The sequence below is a fragment of the Procambarus clarkii genome, chromosome 25 (genome assembly GCF_040958095.1).
Source record: "Procambarus clarkii isolate CNS0578487 chromosome 25, FALCON_Pclarkii_2.0, whole genome shotgun sequence".
Lineage (NCBI taxonomy): Eukaryota > Metazoa > Arthropoda > Malacostraca > Decapoda > Cambaridae > Procambarus > Procambarus clarkii.
This window is the reverse complement of record NC_091174.1, coordinates 42,929,328-42,948,001: the sequence shown is the minus strand read 5'-3', so window position 1 is coordinate 42,948,001 and position 18,674 is coordinate 42,929,328. Positions and strand designations below refer to the sequence as shown.

The 18,674-nt window shown below is 40.2% G+C and overlaps 1 long non-coding RNA gene across 1 annotated transcript; it reads left to right on the top strand.

The window, feature by feature from the left end:
• The first annotated feature begins 363 nt into the window (after nt 1-363).
• Nucleotides 364-7,123, top strand: LOC138368413 (uncharacterized). Its single transcript, XR_011229593.1, has 4 exons — nt 364-593; nt 898-1,013; nt 1,843-2,023; nt 6,751-7,123. It is a non-coding gene; the product is annotated as an uncharacterized lncRNA (long non-coding RNA).
• The last annotated feature ends 11,551 nt before the right edge of the window (nt 7,124-18,674 follow it).

Below are 18,674 nucleotides of genomic sequence, written 5' to 3'. Positions count from 1 at the left end.
TTCTCAACTTTAATCAGTATTCTTTATAAGAATTAATATCTGATAATATAACAACTAGTACTCAATAACCATGAGTTATCAACTAAAATATCACTATATAACAAGTTTATGTTATATCCAAACGTCATGGAGGAAATAGAAATTCTCGTTTAATAAGAACACTGTTCATAATTATCATCATCCAGCGAGAATATAAACAATATTGAATTCCCTACATTTGCGACCTTATTCTCATTAACGCAGAGTAATTACAAGGAAAAGAATTTTCCATTTCTACCAAAATATGTTGCGAATGCGTCAGAGAGGGGTTGAGGGAGACAGAGTCGTAACGATGCCATCAGTACAACACGATCGAGGCTACTGGCAAGAGAGTCGGACGCGAGACAACGTGGCGTCCATTAGACCAGGGAGAGGCGAATTTTCCAACAATTGTACGATATGCCCTTGCTATTAATCGGCCTTGGAGTGTGCAACTACTCCATTAGCGATCCAAGGATTGCATCGGTGGACAACCAGCAGGTTAAGTGTAGCTCACTATAATTTTTACTGTACACTTGTCCATCGTTACGCCATAATACCTCCCTAAACACCAAGTACGTCCGCAAGGAATTTGATTTTCCCTTCCAATTTGATATGAAGATTTTATTCATAAATTACAGTCAATATATATTCAAGATAATAATTATCAATATTATCCATAGGACACTAGTTCATGGATTTAATAGTAAACCACTTGCTCTACCCAGTTTCCACTTTTCCTTTAAAAAGTGTGGTCCTTCGTAGGTATCGAATTAGCATCAATTTAAGTGAATTGCATGAGTAAGTTTTCCCACAATTGAATAGTAATGACGCAATCTAATTTGTGAAGACAAATTTTACATTCCATTGGGTTTTCAGCATGTGTCGAAGCTGCCGTGATCTCAACATTTTTCCACGCTATGCTAGTGGATCACGTGTTCTTGCAAGTTCCAAATGACGCCATCTCGTTACCGCATCTCCGTTCACTGTCACAGGTAAGCAGCTGAATTTGTTTTAATTTAGTTCCTATTTACTAATGAACGGTTGAAACCTAATAATAATTTGAGAATTATTTCATTTACGTGATTTAGGAAATCAAGTATAATTTGATAGCCTCATGTACTTTAGATGAGAATAGTTTTCTTGTTTAATCATTATCTAATATATTCTTGCTATTAACCAGATTATCAAATATCTATTTTATTTTTATCTTAGTAAGAGTTACAAATTTTATTCGAGCAAGAACCAGCCTCGATGAAGTGTACTGGGAGTATTTTACTTCTGGTCTTAACCCCCCATTTGTGAAAGAAGGAAAGTTTACTCTTTGAATAGTAATTTAGTTTACAGTCCATTAAAGTTCAAGGAATAATTCTAAATAGTTACATTATCCACAGGCACTGGTGTTTCAGTCCTTTTTCTATTGTTCATTTATCTGTTTCCCTTTCATTAAAAATAGGGTGGTCCTTCGATTAATTTAAATCAGTTAATTAAATATCAATATATTGAGAGTATGCTTTCTTTCACGACATGCTGCACAGTCTCGGGCTTTTGATGTTGATAGAGTTCACTTTCAGAGTACCTATTGCACCTCTGCTTTTCAACGAGGGTATTCTGCACATCTTGCCATGCCTCCTGGTCTTGTGTGGTGTTATTTCTGTGTGCACGTTTGGGAATAGCCCCTCTACTATTTTTCACGTGTAAATTATTAAGTATCCCTCACGCCTGCGCTCAAGAGAATACAGATTTAGGCATTTTAATCGGTCCCAATAGTTTAGATGTTTAGGCGTGAGTGGATTCTAACATTAAATTCTGTGCTCTCCCCAGGTCAGCAATTTCTCCAGCTTTGAAGGGGACAGTCATTGTGCAGCAGTACTCCCCTATACAGAACACTAGCGTCCAGAAGAGTATCATAATTCATATAGCATCTCTAGTGTGAAAGGTTCTTGTTATCCAACCTGTCATTTTTCTTGCAGTTGTGACGGCTATTTTATTGTGTTCTTAAAAGGTGAGTCCTTCCGACATGAGTACACCCAAATCTTATATATTGCTTTTTCGTTCTATGTTATGACTTAATTATATTTTTTACGTGGTTTCTGTTTTATATTTTCATTTTTTCCATAGCACACGAGCTGGAACTTATCTTCATTAAATACCATATTATTTTCTGTATCCCATTGAAAGACCTGATTTACATCTGATTGGAGGTTTGTCATGTCCTCTATGTTGTCTATTCTCATAAAATTCCTAGTGTCATCTGCAAAGGATGATACAGTGCTATAGATTGTGTCCTTGTCTGTGTCGGATATGAGGATGAGAAAAAGTACTGGAGCACGTACAGTACCCTGGGAGACTGAACTCTTCACGGTTGATGGTCTGGATTTAATTTTGTTGACTATTACACATTGAGTTCTATTAGTCAGGAAATTGGAGATCCATCTGGTAATTCCTTTTGCACGCATTTTGTGTGCAATAATACCATGGTCACATTTTTCGAGGGGTTTTGCAAAATCTGTGGAAATTACATCAGCTTTTTGCTTGTCATCAATGGCATCTAAGGCCATGTCATAGTGGTCAAGCAGCTGTGATAGGCATGAGCGCCCTGTTCTGAACCCATGTTGTCCAGGGTTATGCTGTGATTCCATGTGTTTTGTGATCTTATTTCTTAGCACTATCTCAAAGAATTTTATGATGTGTGATATTAGGTCTGTAATTATTTGCCTCTGCCTTATTTCCTCCTTTATAGAGTGGTGCTATCTCTCCTGTTTTTAGTATGTCAAGGAAAAGGCCAGTATTTAACGCCTCCAAAGAATGTGAAGGGCCTGCGACATTATTTTTTTTACAGTTCTTGATGAATATGGAATTCCAGGAATCACAGCCTGGTGCAGAATGCATAGGTATACTGTCTATGGTTTCTTCAAAATCCAATGGGGATAGGGTGACATCTGATATGGTTTGATGTTGGCATCACATCCATGAAGTGGCTTGCTGAAAAGAGAGTCGTACTGATTGCTCAGAATTTCGTTCAATTCTTTGTTGTCATTTGTGAAAGTTCAATCTCTCTTTCACAGGGGCCCGATACTAGATGTAGTTGTTGATCATGATTTTGCATAGATATTCCGGATTCCTCTTTTTCACTATTGGCTTTTTGCTCTCTTTGTCTCTCTCTCTTGGATTTTGAACCATTCTAATAGCTTTAGTTAACTTGTTTCCATTTCTCTACCAAGCCTTATTTGTCGTTCTTGAGATAGGGTGTGACTCTCAAGTTGTTCCGCGATTGGTTTTCTTCGCCAATAGAGGGAACGACGTTCCCGTTCCAGTCTGCATCTCTTTTTCTTTTTTCGTAGGAGTATGATGTTTGAGCATATGTTTAGAGCTACTGTGTTTATGTTTTTCAGGCATTGATTCAGATTTGCATTTTCTAGCTGTTCTTCCCAGCTTACTTCTGTGGGATCTTGGTTTATTTGCTCCCAGTTAATCCGTTTATGATTTAAATTTAATTTGCTGAATTCTCCTTCCCTGGGTCTTGGGACTGGTTGTGCAAGTCTACGCCCCATGCTTGTTAGGACTTCAATTAGGTTGTGATCTGAGTAACAGGTATTTGTAATCATTATGTTCCTGATCAATTCATCATTATTAGTGAAAATGAGGTCCAACGTGTTCTCTTTTCTGGTTGGTTCTCCTATTTGCTAATTTAAGGCAAATCTGTCGCACATCTGTTGCAGGTCATTTGCATGTGCCTGTTCATTTAGGCCACTTCCTGGTATTTTTTCTGATATAACTGTATTAGTTAGGTGCTTCTATTTCAGGTGCCGTAGGTTGAAGTCCCCAAAGCAAGATGAGGTTCAGGGCTGGATTTTTTAGGCTTTCTAAGCAGTGTTCTATTTTCATTATTTGGTCTATAAACTGCTGAGATTTGCCTCCAGTGACTTATGTACTACATTTAGGATCTCTATTTTGATTATCAGCACTTCAACCATATCGTTTGTAATGTTTAGCAGCTCAGTGCAGATGAGTGTGTCTATGATATGCAGGCTGACCTCACCCTGTAGCTTTTGCTTCTTGTCACATCTAAAAAGATTGTACTCTGAGATCCATATTTCACTATCATCGTAGTCCTTTGTGTGAGTTTCCGTTAGGACTGCAAAGACTGCATTTGCCTCATGTACGAGGCCATCTATAAAAGGAACATTGTTAGATTTGCTTGTTTTTATACCCTGGATGTTGGCAAACATAAATGATGTTATCGGATTTGTGGAAGTGCTGGAGGCTTTACTTGATGTTAATATCTGAGGCTCTGGTAGGGAGGCCACTGTGTTTACATCATCTCAAGCATTTGACCGAGCTGGTCAAATGCCTTCGTCAGTAGTGATGTGAGAGTAATCAAGCAACGTCAGTAGTGATTTGAGATTGGCCTATGTACGTCAGTAGTGATGTGAGAGTGACCAACCAACGTCAGTAGTGATGTGGGAGTAACCTACGATCATCAGTAGTGTTGTGAGTGACATACTTGCCTCACTAGTGATGTGAGAGTGACCTACCCACCTCAATAGAGATGTGACAGTAGCATTTCCGCCTCAGTAGTGATGTGAGAGGAACCTACTCGCCTCAGTATAGATGTGAGAGTGACGTACTTGCCTCAGTAGTGATGTGAAAGTGACCTACCTACGTCAGAAGTGGGGGTGAGAATGACCTACCTACGTCAGTAGTGACGTGAGAATGACCTACCTTCGTCAGTAATGATGTCAGAGTATCCAACCAACGTTTGTAATAAATGTGAGAGAGACCTACCAACGTCAGCAGTGATTTGAGAGTTACCATCTAACGTCAGTAATAATGTGAGTGACCTACCTTCGTCATTATTGATTTGAGAGTGACCTACCTAGCCCAATAATGATGTGAGAGTGACCAACGTACGTTAGTGGTGATATGAGAGTGACCTTCAATCGTCAGTAGTGATGTGAGAGTGACCTACCTTCACCAGTAGTAATATGAGAGTGACCTACCTACTTCAATAGTGAAGTAAAAGTTACCTACCTACGTCAGTAGTGATGTGGGAGTGACCTACTTTCGTCAGTAGTGATATGAGACTGACCTACCCTCGTCAGTAGTGATGTAAAAGTGACCTACCTACGTCAGCAGTTATGTGCGAGTGACAAACCTTCGTATGTAGTTATACGTGTCGGAAAATCCGAAACCATTTACTAATACTAATTAAAATAGGCATATAATAATGCTGCCGTGTTGTATATATAAATTCACTCATAGAAAACGTGGCGTAGTAGAATTTTCCGTCAATAGAAAACGAAATATCATTGCCACATAGCGCTAGTAATTAGCCAGCTATTCTGTTGGGAATTATTCTTATTACAAAATTTTTTGGACTTTTAACATCATAAAAACATCTCATAAAATTACTTATTTATCATTGTCAAATTAGAGTAAACGTTACCTGTTCACCACTTGTTGACATCTGGACAAGAGAGCCAGGGTGTCAGTGGTGAGGAGGAGTCAGCCATTGTTGTTAAGACAACAGGTCACTGGAGTGATTTCAGCTCCTATAATTCTCCCTTGGATAGCTGTGTCACAGGAGTAAAGTGCTTCTGTTATCGACACGCAACTACGTCTACTATAAGGAAAGTGTATTACGGAAACCCACTTATTAACCACATTTCTGGAAAGTTATGTTAGGTATATAGGGTGAACCGGACAGCATGAGGGACAGCGACTTAACCCAGGCAATTATTCCTCGGTCATTATCTTATAAATAATATACAAATATTTCGTCTGATATAACTGTCATATAAATAGGATTCCGGCTTTAAAGCAAGTGCCCTTTGACAGAAACAATGTGATGTGAGAGCGACCTACCTGCCTCAGGGTGATGTGAGAGTGACCTACCTTCGTCACAGTAGTGTAGAGTGCGACTAGAACCGCGCGCACCACCTGCCCAGGTGGCTCTATAGAGTCAGCTGGGCAGGTGGTGCGCAGGTGTCTAGTCGCACAGGGTTTGGGGGGAATTTTCCCGGAAGTTTGGCATGTGTCTGAGGGGTGTGAGCGTGTGGTGTTAGGGTATGTGGTCAGGAAAGCTGGGAGGTCATGTTGTTGTTGGGGTTGTATGGCATGTGGTCAGATGGCGCGCGTCGCTCTAGTCACAGCGCGTCGTCGTAGTCGCAAAGGGTTTTGGGGGGAATTTTCCCAGAAGTTTGGCGCGTGTCGGAGGCATGTGAGAGTCCGGTGTTATGGTATGTGGTCAGGAAAGAGTGCCAGGTGGGCAGGTGGCGCGCGTCGTAGTAGTCGCAAAGGGTTTGGGGGGAATTTTCCCGGAAGTTTGGCGCGTGTCGGACGCGTGTAAGCGTCCGGTGTTAAGGTATGTGGTCAGGAAAGATGGGAGATCATGTTGTTGGGGGTGTAGGAGAGTATGTGGGCTATGTGCTAGAGTAAGAAATACAAGGAAAGGAGTTAAATATGTATGTGTGTTTGTCATAGACTTAATCCTGTGTGACGATAATAGTTTGATGATAGTAAGTAAGGTAAGTAGAGGTGGAGTGTGAGGGGGGAGCCAACATGAGGTGTATATGATGTTTGGGGTGGGGGAGGGTGAGGGAGGGGAGAGGATAACATTGACGTCCATTAGCTTCCCCCTACAGGAAGCTGTAAGTGTTGAGGGGGGTATGAGAGAACAGCCTCTTGCGGAAGTGGGTCATTTGCTTAATGGTTTTTCGATGTCTCCAGAGTCGTCTGGAGATGTTCACCCCACCACGGCTCCCCCTCCACTGCGATTCCGTTAAGGAGGGGAGCGAGGTTCATACTCCCGCCGGCAGACCCACACCTGTCAGCCATCAATCACTTCTCATTTGACCCGGGCCATTTCACTCCCCTTACACACAAACGCGCCGTTAGTTCCCTGCGAGACTTCATCCGCTACACACACTCACCATACAGCTCCGCATCATGGAAAGGCGAACCTCAACAGCCTGCATGAAATGTGGAGTGTTTTATTTTCCATCACCAAATCAACTATGTCGGCTGCAATGCGCAAGCTGTGAAAAACCGCCCCTAGGCTATTACGACATCATATGCAAGCGATGTCAGCAGATTTTCTGTGATAACCGTGAGCGTTATTCTTATTTAATATTCCACAGTTCATTTTATGGCATCCACAGGTGAAATATCACGTGTGTAAACTATTATCTCTTATAGTGTGAGAATATTTACTCATTCGGGCTATTACATTCCACACAGTTAAATATGTTCTTTCCAATTTCAGTTTACAAAACCGTGAAGTGTCCTTATTGCGCACCTGCCCCGCGAGGAGGTCATCGCCGGAATGAAACTTCACATAAACGTATGTAGCATATATAAATATACTTCTCGTATCTGTATTACATCCAGTTGCAAGCGAACACACATGCATAATAAACATATTTTCCCCATTCACCCGTGCTGAATATCATTTGTTCCATTTCAGGTTATAATCCGTACCTCAATCGACGGAGGGAACAGATAGACGTCATCGAGTCTATACCCCATTCCTCCCACACTGAGCTAAGGAGAGCAGATCTCACTCGCGGGCATCCCCAGCCCATTCATCAAGGCCAGCTGCGCCACCAGATGGGAGGCTACGAGACAATATCTCGCCCTGTTAACACAATGTTACGGATCCATACCCACTCACCTGCTCAACCCCTTCACCAGGACATAAGTAAGTTAATACTGACTTATTTCAGTCTATTTCCTAAACATATTAATTCCCACTAGTCTGTTCCATCACCTCATAATATATATATATATATATATATATATATATATATATATATATATATATATATATATATATATATATATATGCTTTCATTCTTTCTAGAGATAATATGTTTTTCTTTTTTTACAGATGACACACCACTGTGCATAGATTTGGCATCCAGCAGCGCTGAGAGCAGCAGCAGCAGCGAGAGCGACACAGCCAACTCGGCAGAGTGGACATTACCCACATCCGGCTCTCACCCCTCAACTCACAGGGAGGGGAGGGCTCGTTCACGTGCTCACTCAACCCCCCGTTCCTCCCCCAGCCCCATACCCCAATCAATCAGCGACAGCTACAGCAGCAGCAGCAGCAGCAGCAGCAGTGGTGAGAACAGTACCATTAACATCGGCATCACAGACAGTGAGATTAACCTTGACTCAGACGACGACAGCTCAGCAGAGCTTGACCTTGACTCGTCAGCGTCTGTCAATTCTGACTGCTTAGCACCATCTGGCGTAATAGCTGACCGTGCAGTGTCACCCATTCATCTCGGAGGAGGATTATCACCACCCCCCACCCCCCCTAGCCCTCTCCCATCACCCCACCACCTCTCTCTCCCTCTCCCCCACCTGCCCTAGAAATTCAACCTCAGCTGCTGGATCGAATTGATAACTATAATGGCAGTTATGTTCGGCTTTCATTCTCCATACCAGAACATGTTAACACCTCCCCAGGACTCTATCTGAGAACATACAGGGATTTTTTCATTAATGAGATACGCGGGCTTTTCTCTCCACAACACCCATCACTCCTAATTCACCCAGACATCACTCTAATTGTGCGGAATTTAAATGTACAACAAGATGGGGAGGATAATCTATTGGATCCTATAAATAACGATGGCTTTCCCATATGGTGTGAGGGGCGAAGAATTACTCTTGAGGAAGTAAAAACTCTTATTGATTTTTGGGCTGACGAATTAACCGGGAAAATATCCCAGTACCTGGAAGAGAGGGAGGGGTCCAATGTCTTGGTTGAGCGGCTCACCGGGTTTTACATTAACTGTGGTCAGATTGAACACCCGATAAGATTAGGCTCGCATGTAGACTATCCTGAAGGCTTGCGTGGAAAAAAATTGGTTTTCAATCCAGAGGGAGAGGCAGATATTTGCCTTATGCAGTGTGTTGCTGCTTATAAATGTTTAGCTAAGGGGATGCACCTAGATAATATTCGCGTTAGATCTGTGAATGCTAGTTGGTGTCTCAGACACATGAATTGGCCAGCAGATGTCAATTCTGCAGTGACGTTTGAGGATATTCACAAGGTAGAGAAAATGAATAAAGTCAGTATATTCATCTATTCACTAGAAAGAGATGAAAATGCTAGACGACAACGACACTACATTACACTAGCTAGGAAGGGAAGAGGGGGATATACTGATGTCATACCATTGCTGATGTTGGAAGGTCAACACTTAGTATTAATTAAGGATTTTAACCAATATGTACGTAATATGCGAGATCATGGAGATCGCATCCCAAGTCATCACAGCTTCTGTCATTGTTGTTTGATATCACTCCCAGCAGATAGCATGCAGAGCAATGAAAGTACATGCAAAGTACATCAGACTCTCAAATTCTACCCACCAGAGAGGAAGATTACTTTCCGTAACTATGGACGGGGATATGGTCCTAGTCACATGTGCTTTTATGACTTTGAGTGCATGTTAGACCGCTCGAACCCTAAGGGAATGATAGAAACACGTCACAACGCAGTGGCGTATGCGTACATCATCATTGACAGACGTATGAATATTGTTGAGAAAGATACTTATTTGGGTAAAGATGCGGCCAATCACTTTGTAACCACGCTAGAAGCGTCATGGGCTAGAATCAAGAAGGGGATAGTATCCTATGAACTTCACATGTCTCAGCAACAACAGGTAATATTTGAGACAAAAACAGCCTGTGAACTCTATGATGAACCTTTTAACGGGGAATATGTAATCAAAGTCCGTCATCACGACCACTCAGTAAGATTCCACAATTATCAAGCAGCTTACTGTGGTAGATGTAATTTGCAGTGTGTAAATTCATACAAGTTCCTATACACTTTTTCCCACAACGCTTCCTATGATTTAGGAGTAATCCTAAACGAGATGCGAGATAGACCAGGAAGTGAAATAGATATATTAGCTAAGGATGGATTTAAATTTATGAAAGTTGATGTGAACAACTTAAGATTTTTGGATAGTTTAGCCCTTCTCAACGGCTCGCTAGGAAGATTAGCCAAGGATCATATTGATAGTGGGAAACCTACCACATTCACTTTGACTATGTTAAAAGGTGTAAATAAAGCGGCCATCCCAAAACTGTTGAAGGGTAAACAATCATTCTGCTATGATTATTTATCCTCTATGAGTGTGTTAGATGAATCACACCTTCCTTCTCGTGATAAGTTTTACAATACATTAAAAGACGAAGAGTTGTCAAACAGATTATAAACAAGCCTTAGAAATTTTTTATTCGGCTAAATTTCGCAACATAGGGGAGTATCTGCTCCTTTACCTCAAAGTGGACACAGGATTGCTAGCTGATGTGTTCACAGTCTGGCGAGACACCATGCTTGCTCTCTACAAATTAGACATTTCACGAAACATAGATAGTACACGAATGTGGAGAACCAGCACACAGGCTTAGATCTAGGGGAAGATAGTAGCTACATCATTTACTTAGATTTTAATAGTCTTTACGGGGCGTTTATGACTGAACTGCTCCCTCGTGGTGGAATTCGGAAACTGACACACAATGAGCGTGACATGCTGCTAGAGCAAGGCTTGGAGAATATCCCATGTGATGGGTCCAAGGGATATTGGATGTTGTGTGATACACTGCAGGTCCGACCGGAGGTAGCTAGGTATACAGATGAACTGCCCCTTGTTCTTTCCCATACTTGCATTACCGAGGAACACATTTCACCCTACAGTAAGAATATTCTTACAGAAGAAAGTCGCGGGCTGCCTAAAAACAACACTAAATTAATCGCTTCTCACCGACCTCAGAAAGACTACCTCGTTAGTCTTGACTTGTTACAGTTGCTCATGCGCATTGGATTAGAAGTAGCTAAAGTTCATGACATCTACGAATTCGAGCAGGAGAGCTACCTTAAAGACTTCATTGAAACCAATGTTCGTGAACGTGCCAGTACCAAATGCGCGATAAAAAAAAAAGGCTTTCAAACTCGTATCAAACTCTATATGTGGAAAGAGTCTCACAGATGTATCTAAATATGGGAACAAACACTATTTGGTCACAGATTGTAGACATTTCCTGAAACATGCTCGAAACCCGTTCTTCAAGCGGAGTCTTTTGTTAAGTAAGGATCGTGTGATATGTACTATCAAGCAGAAGTCTCTCCTAGTCAACACTCCTACGTATCTGGGTTATCATATACTTCAAATTGCTAAGAGGCGACTCTATGAGTTCTGGTATGATGTTGTCAAACCTGCGTATGGGGATAAAGCGAGTCTGTTATATACAGACACAGACTCTTTCATCATTAAACTGGACTGTCAGGATGTGTTTGAAGAGTTGAATAGGTCTCCTCTCTTCGACTGTATGGATTTTAGTAATTTTAATGACACACATCCATCCTACTCTAAAGCGCGAGAAGGTGAACTAGGATTGCTCAAGTCTGAAATAGGCTCAAAGATTATTAACCAGTTAATTGCTTTCAGACCTAAAACATATTCGATCACCACACATGATGGGGAGCACACTTGTAAGTGTAAGGGCGTACCATACCATCTACAAGAGAAACTCTCACATGACTCGTTTCAGCACACTCTTGAAACAAACACTTCAATCAGGTATGTGTCGAGATCTATACGCAACGTGCAAGGAAAGATTTGTACATGTCGCAGTACCTGCAGAGGATTGTCGGCATTTGACGATAAACGCTACATTTTAAGCCCCACACAGTCCCTAGCGTATGGTCATCCTGATATTCCCAATAACAATGATGATGAGATGGATGTAGAAGTGGGAGAGGAGAAGGAGATGGAAGAAGAAGTGTTTATGGAGGAGGAAGTAGAGCAAGCACAGAGACTCTACCCAATATTCCGTCCCTGGAGCAAACGCGATGCTACAGCTCAGAAACTATTCAACCCTCGCTAGATTTTATATTGTACAATTGATAGGTAGTATTAAGATGGATGCCCCATATGACTAGAACTATTTATACTAAATGAATAGGATGTTTAATATTATTGTTTGTGAACTGTAAGAACTATGATTAGTTTTAAAATATGATGTTTAATATTATTGTTTGTGAACTGTAAGAACTATGATTAGTTTTAAAATAGGATGTTTAATATTATTGTTTGTGAACTGTAAGAACTATGATTAGTTTTAAAAATGTTGTTGCTGTACATAAAATATGTGAATAAACACCTGTAAATGACTATGTTTGTATAAATACCACCTCAGTTCCTTAGTTTTTAGCAGTCTTAACGAAGCATTAATCATGACAGTTCCTATGATATAATCCATGAGGAACATCTAGATATTTTCAGAGAACCATCTCGTGTTATTATTGCTGGTTATTCAAACAGCGGAAAATCCTACTAGTGCAGTAAACTCGTAAGGAAGTATCAACACAAGTTCTCCTCAATAATCATATGCGGAGGAGGTTACTCTGAATTACGATCAGATCCACAAATTAAAGGGAAGCTGATCGAGCATTCAACCATTATTGATCCTGTGGAAGAGCGAGTAGATAATGACTCGCATATCTTAGTAATCTATGATGACCTTTTTACAGAGTCTGCGAATTAAAAAATCGTATCAGACATGTTTACTAGGGGTCGACATTTCATGGTTTCCGTCATATTGATTACTCAAAATATAGTTTTTCCTGGTAAATATTCGAGGAATATTAGTTTAAATGCTTCTCATTTCATATTGGTTAAATCACGAGACCTCTCACAAATTGAAACACTCGGACAACAAATATTTGGGAAAGTGGATTCAAAGAAATTTGTAGAGTTATATAAGCAAGTTATTAGCCAACCCTACGGCTATTTGCTAGTAGATCTGGGCTCGAACACTCCATCTACGATAACATTACGCGGTAATATTGTTCACGAACCGCCCTATGAGATAGTTTACCAATGGTGAGCAAGAAAGATGTACTGGAACGAGTATATAACGACCCCTCATCTAGCGGGGGGCTTGGAAGGGTACAGAGATTGTATAAGGCCGCCAAATTAATTAACTCTAGTATAACTCTAGCCGATGTAAAGGACTATCTAAAAAGCTCTGACTCCTATACGTTGCATTATTTACAACCACATAAATTCCCTCGGCGTCGGGTGTTAAGCCCCAAACCACGACTATTTCAAGCTATAGACTTGGCCGAGATGAGTTTATTGGACAAACATAATGATGGAGTGAAATATTTACTCGTATGTGTAGATATTTTCTCCAGGTACGTCCAAGTAGTACCCTTACGCGCCAAGGACGGGAAAAGTACCAGTAAAGCTCTGGCTTTAATTCTAGATTCACCTCATTCTCAGGGAGTGCGCAAAATTAATTCTGATCGAGGTGGGGAATTTTATAACGCCACTATGAAAAAAATGCTGGCAGCAAGGAAAGTACAGTTATATAGTGTATTTTCTCAGGCGACTAAAGCTTCAATCGCTGAGCGGTTCATACGTACTTTAAAAGGTAAACTTTACAAGTTTATGACGGCGCACAACACTTTAAAATACATGCAGGCTCTACCAGATATTGTGAAAACATATAATTTAACCCCACACAGAGGATTGAAGGGGAAGACACCCACGGAGGTGCACGCTCTATCCTCGCCCAGCGAACACGCCAAACAATTTGATTTAATGTATAAAAGCCCGAGCAAATCAAAGAGAACTGTCATTCCTCGATTGAGTGTTGGTGATACAGTACGCATCACTCTATCTGATCGCATTTCCAAGTTTAAGAAAGGGTTTAAGCAGCAGAACACCCGAGAGATCTTTACAGTTACACGTATTGATCGGAGACAACACATCCCTTTATACTTTCTAAAAGATCTGAATGGGGAAGAAATTGATGGTGGCTTCTATAAACAAGAATTAACACCAACACGTTTGCCTCAAACCTTTAATATTGAGAAGGTATTGGGACAACGCAGAGTCTCTGGCAAACTTCAGTATAAAGTTAGGTACGCAGGTTATGATCGATCATTCGATCAATGGATTGATGCTGCTGAGATATTACATTTATAATGAAGAAGCCCTTAGTTTATAAATACAAGGAATTGATCCAACTATTATCAAAACTTCAGTATTCCTCGAGAAAGCAGTTGATTGAAAAATTGAAGAAACCACATATAAATTGTTTATCAGAAATTTTTAATAACTTTTAAAAAAAAAAATTGCCCGTGCCTGACAAGGTCGTTAAAAAGTTGAAAAAATATAAATTGCTTATTCGGTCACTAGCCTGTAAGAAACCTTCTGTGTCAACTAAGAAACGGATATTAACCAGCAAACGAGGAGGCAGTATTTTATCCATTATTTTACCAATTGCAGCTAGTTTAATTACACGGTTGTTCAGTAAGTAAAGTAAAATGAAAGCCTTTTATCTCGTACCGCGTAAAATAGTGGACAACCGGAAAGCTGCACACAGCCCTGCTTACCCCACTGTGAAAGCTGTTGCTCAACATCTTATTGTCAAACCACCTCCTCCTCAGTTGCATACCAACCCTTCCATAAAACATTTAATAGATTTGAAGTTGAAAGTGCGAGATCATGAATATGCAAGATCCTTGCTAAACCATTATGATGCTACTGGAATCGTTCGTTGGGATCTGAATGGAAATGTATTGGCTTCAGTATCTGGCATACATATAATTAATGACATTATACATAAAATGACTGCTTAAATCTGTTTTTTTACCGGATAAACTCCCCATTGCTCAACTGTTTTTCATACTAACATCTATATCACGAGATTTATTCCGTAATACTACGGCAAGCAGTCAAGTGTATGAGGCTCCATCTGTTAAGAGAAAGGCAACTGCAAAGATTGATCCTCACAGTGAAAGGAAAGCTTCCTGGATTGTATATTAACAGGTGAGTGTATATAAATGTGTATGTAATGTGTAGCTAGCTTTACTAGGCAAAAAGTCGTCTAAGGAGACAGAGCGATGGACACTCACGTGATATACGCCACCAGCGTATCAGATACGCATTTATTCCCCAATAACATCCCCGCATCTTTCCAAAATAGATTGTTTAACCAGCTACAATTAGATCCCAGGAGGAGTTATGAAATGTGTCTACAAAAATTACTCCTCCCCACTTCCCATTACGTTATTAAGCGTGATAATCCTGAGGCATATATACGTGTAGGCGTTACGTATGAGAAAGTGAGCGAGGGGAAATACATGCATTCAAAGCATTTATTATCATCTGATGTTTTAGCCTGAACTATAAAAGAAATTAATACCACGATTAATACAGAAATAGACGCCATATTTTCAAGTAATGCTAAACTGAGTTTTTTAGGAAAGTCATTAAAACAATTTTCAGCTAAATATGGAACGCATTTTATTAAATATGATTCTTCCTCCAATCGAAACAAGTTCACTACTGTGATTAGTGATGAGAATATTAGCTCTGCAGCGGGGCATAAAAACATCAGTAGAGTTACATTATCATTTGGAACCGCTTTTGGGAAAGTGTTGGGCGTAGTTCCAGAAATAGAATATGACATATTCGCAAAACGTCAGTATGCCTCGAGTGTAGTTAACACATGTCTATTCCCGCCAATGCCTAGAGGAGGAGTTGATATTCTGTGTGTTTATTGCGATAGAATCTCTTCTACTAGATATGGAAACCAGTCTGTACATATTTTGGATGTAATCTCCCTAAATGGAAGTGATAACAGCAACAATAAAAAACTATATGTGCGTCTTAACACTAACATGATAGACAGTGTCAGCATCACTATTAGGGATCAAGATGGTAACCCATTACATTTTGATGAACGTGGGTGCACCATAGCAGTCTTGCATGTACGCCCTGTAGCAGGAGGTATATAACACCAATGCTTTCCCGCCACTCCTCATTCGTCTGAAACAAGCGGAGAAATGCGTGTCCACTTTATTCCCCCCTCTGTTGAGGAATTATACATTCTGTTAACCCCTCCTAGAGGTGGGGGGACTGATGATATACGGATTTTCAACAGCAGTAGACGTTATACGCGTGGAGGAGGAATATTTTCCTTTTTAAGCGGGATAGCGCGTCGAGGAGCGCCCTTTATCATGAGGACTCTGGCCCCGACTGCGCTTAGCTTGGGGCAGAACGTACTAGAGGACATTAATAATGACAAACAAACTTTCAAACAATCTCTTAAGAAACGCGGAATTGAAACATTGAAAGGAGTGGGGAAGTAAATGATAGGCGGAAGAGTGCAGAAAAAGAATAAACAAACAAAAAAATTAGTAAACATCAAACGTTTTACTAAAGCGAAATATAATGATGTGTTGTCATAAGTTCTTCTCACTCGGATGGTGTTGTCTAAAGCGCGAACATGGCCGGATATAACGCTCTTGGCCTCCAGGTGCCATTAGAACACTATACTGTCGCTGTTAGTGAAGCCTTTCCTAAAGTATTTTCCCCTCGATTGGTAGAATCAACAATTGCAAGCAGACAAAAGGTGGATGTATTACCTGTGAATTCCGGGGTCAATAATAAGTTTACAGACACCTATCTGGAATTCATCATCAAGGGGTGAATGGTCAACTGGTGGATTTATCATCTATAGCTTTGGAGTTGTCTATTGATCTAACCGAAGAAGATGGAATAACGACTTTAGGAGACGCTAAAAACGTTTCGTTGGTGAATGGATTATCGCAAACTCTATTCAAATCCGCTATTGTGTATTTAAACGAAACAGTAGTTGAAACCAGCTCATTATTCTCATTCTGGTCATACGTAAAGTTATTATCTACGATTTCTGGATGTAAGGCTAACCACTATGATAAACTGTCACAGTTTTTTAACCGAGTCGATCCTGGTAAAATTGAAGCTGGTTATTTCACTAACGCCTCGGCTGGTGAGAAGCAACGGATGACTGATATGAAAACGACTGGCGTGAATACTTGTTTTAAACTAATGCTGGATGTCACATCAGTTAGTGAATACGTTTTGGATAATGTGGACATCAGGCTGCGGCTCGAACTTCAACCTGATAAGTGGCTTATACTCAGCGATAATGAACACGCGAATTTTAAATACAATATCAAGTCTACACGTCTATGGGTGGATCGAGTATTGCCATACCCTGAAGGATTAGTAGCTGTTAATAAAGCCATGGTGCAGAACAACTCTCCTATTACGTATACTTTTAATAAAACTTTATACAAAACGTATATATTGGGCACAGGTCAGCGCTCGATAACAATGGACCAGCCGTGGGGGACTGTTATACCAGAACATTTATATATGATCATCCTTGATATGGAGGCAGTGTCTGGTGCATATAATCGCAACCCGCTTTATTTGGAAAACTGCGAGCTTAGTAAAGTATTAATATCACAGAATAGCACTAATATTGTCAATATTGGGTGCGACTTCCCTCATAACTGCGCCAAGTTGTATTACACTGCATTACAAGCCTTAAGCTACGATAAAGACAATATATTATCTTATGACACATATGTGAATGGCGGAACCATACTGGCCTTTAATTTACAACCTGAGGATATAGATGACACCATCCCGATTGAAATAAGTGGTAATCTGCGGATCGCTTTGGAATTTAAACGCGGTGTGGCTAGAAATAAAGTCATTCTAGTTTATGGGTCTACAACAAGTGTGATCAGCATTAATGCGGATCGTCGCGTTATTTGCGATACGCGAGGATAAAAATACTAATATGAATTGTTTGGAAATAAATGAGGCTATCAGAAGTAATTTAGGTGATAAGGTAGGCTATCTAGGATGTTTCCTAGCTGATGACGTAAGGAAAATACCGACAAAAATACCTAAAAAAAGACCTGTGGTGTTCATAATCAACACTCTGGAGTCTGGTTCTCGTAATAAAATGGGGCATTGGTTAACATTCTATGTAAATAAGGATGAAGGTAGAAGCGAGATAGTTATACTAGACAGCTATGCCAATCCTGCAATAGGATCTTATTCAAGATATTTCGAAGAGTTTATGTCCTACTTCTAAGACTATACCCTATATATTATGAAGAAAAGGATTCAATCCTTGAATAGTTACTTCTGTGGGAATTACGCCGTTTATTTTGCATATCATTTTTCCAGACTAAGCTTATAGGCGGCCCTGCTTCACTTTGATGAAGCATTTAAATATGGCCAATTTCGCAAGAATGATGAAAAAGTGTTGAAATTCAGTTATGCTCAGATGAAAATGCCTGTGTGTAAGCAAACATTCTGCTTAAACGGTACTGATGCTGAGTGTGAAACGTTGTGTGACGAAGTTGACTAGGATGATAATGCGGTGAGTAATACTTTATGTTAGGATTGAATGATGAACATAATAATGTCTGTATTTATGTTTACAACATTGACAACAACAAAAACTTATAGCCTTTTTCCCCTTTCTACAGATTGACTGATTGACTAGCGTGCCGGGAAGGTTCGATGGAGTGGATGAATGACTCCCAATCTGTCTGTCTACTACCTAAACCCTTTCTACAGATTAGCTGGTTGACTAGCGTGGTGGGAAGGTTCGATGGACTGAATGAAAGCCTTTCCCCATCTGTCTGCTAGCTAAACCACCGAGAAGAAGTCTTATTATTATTATTATTACTATTATCGTTGTAAATCGCTCAAGTGTTTAATAAAAGAAATAAATTTATATATGTATATATATATATATAT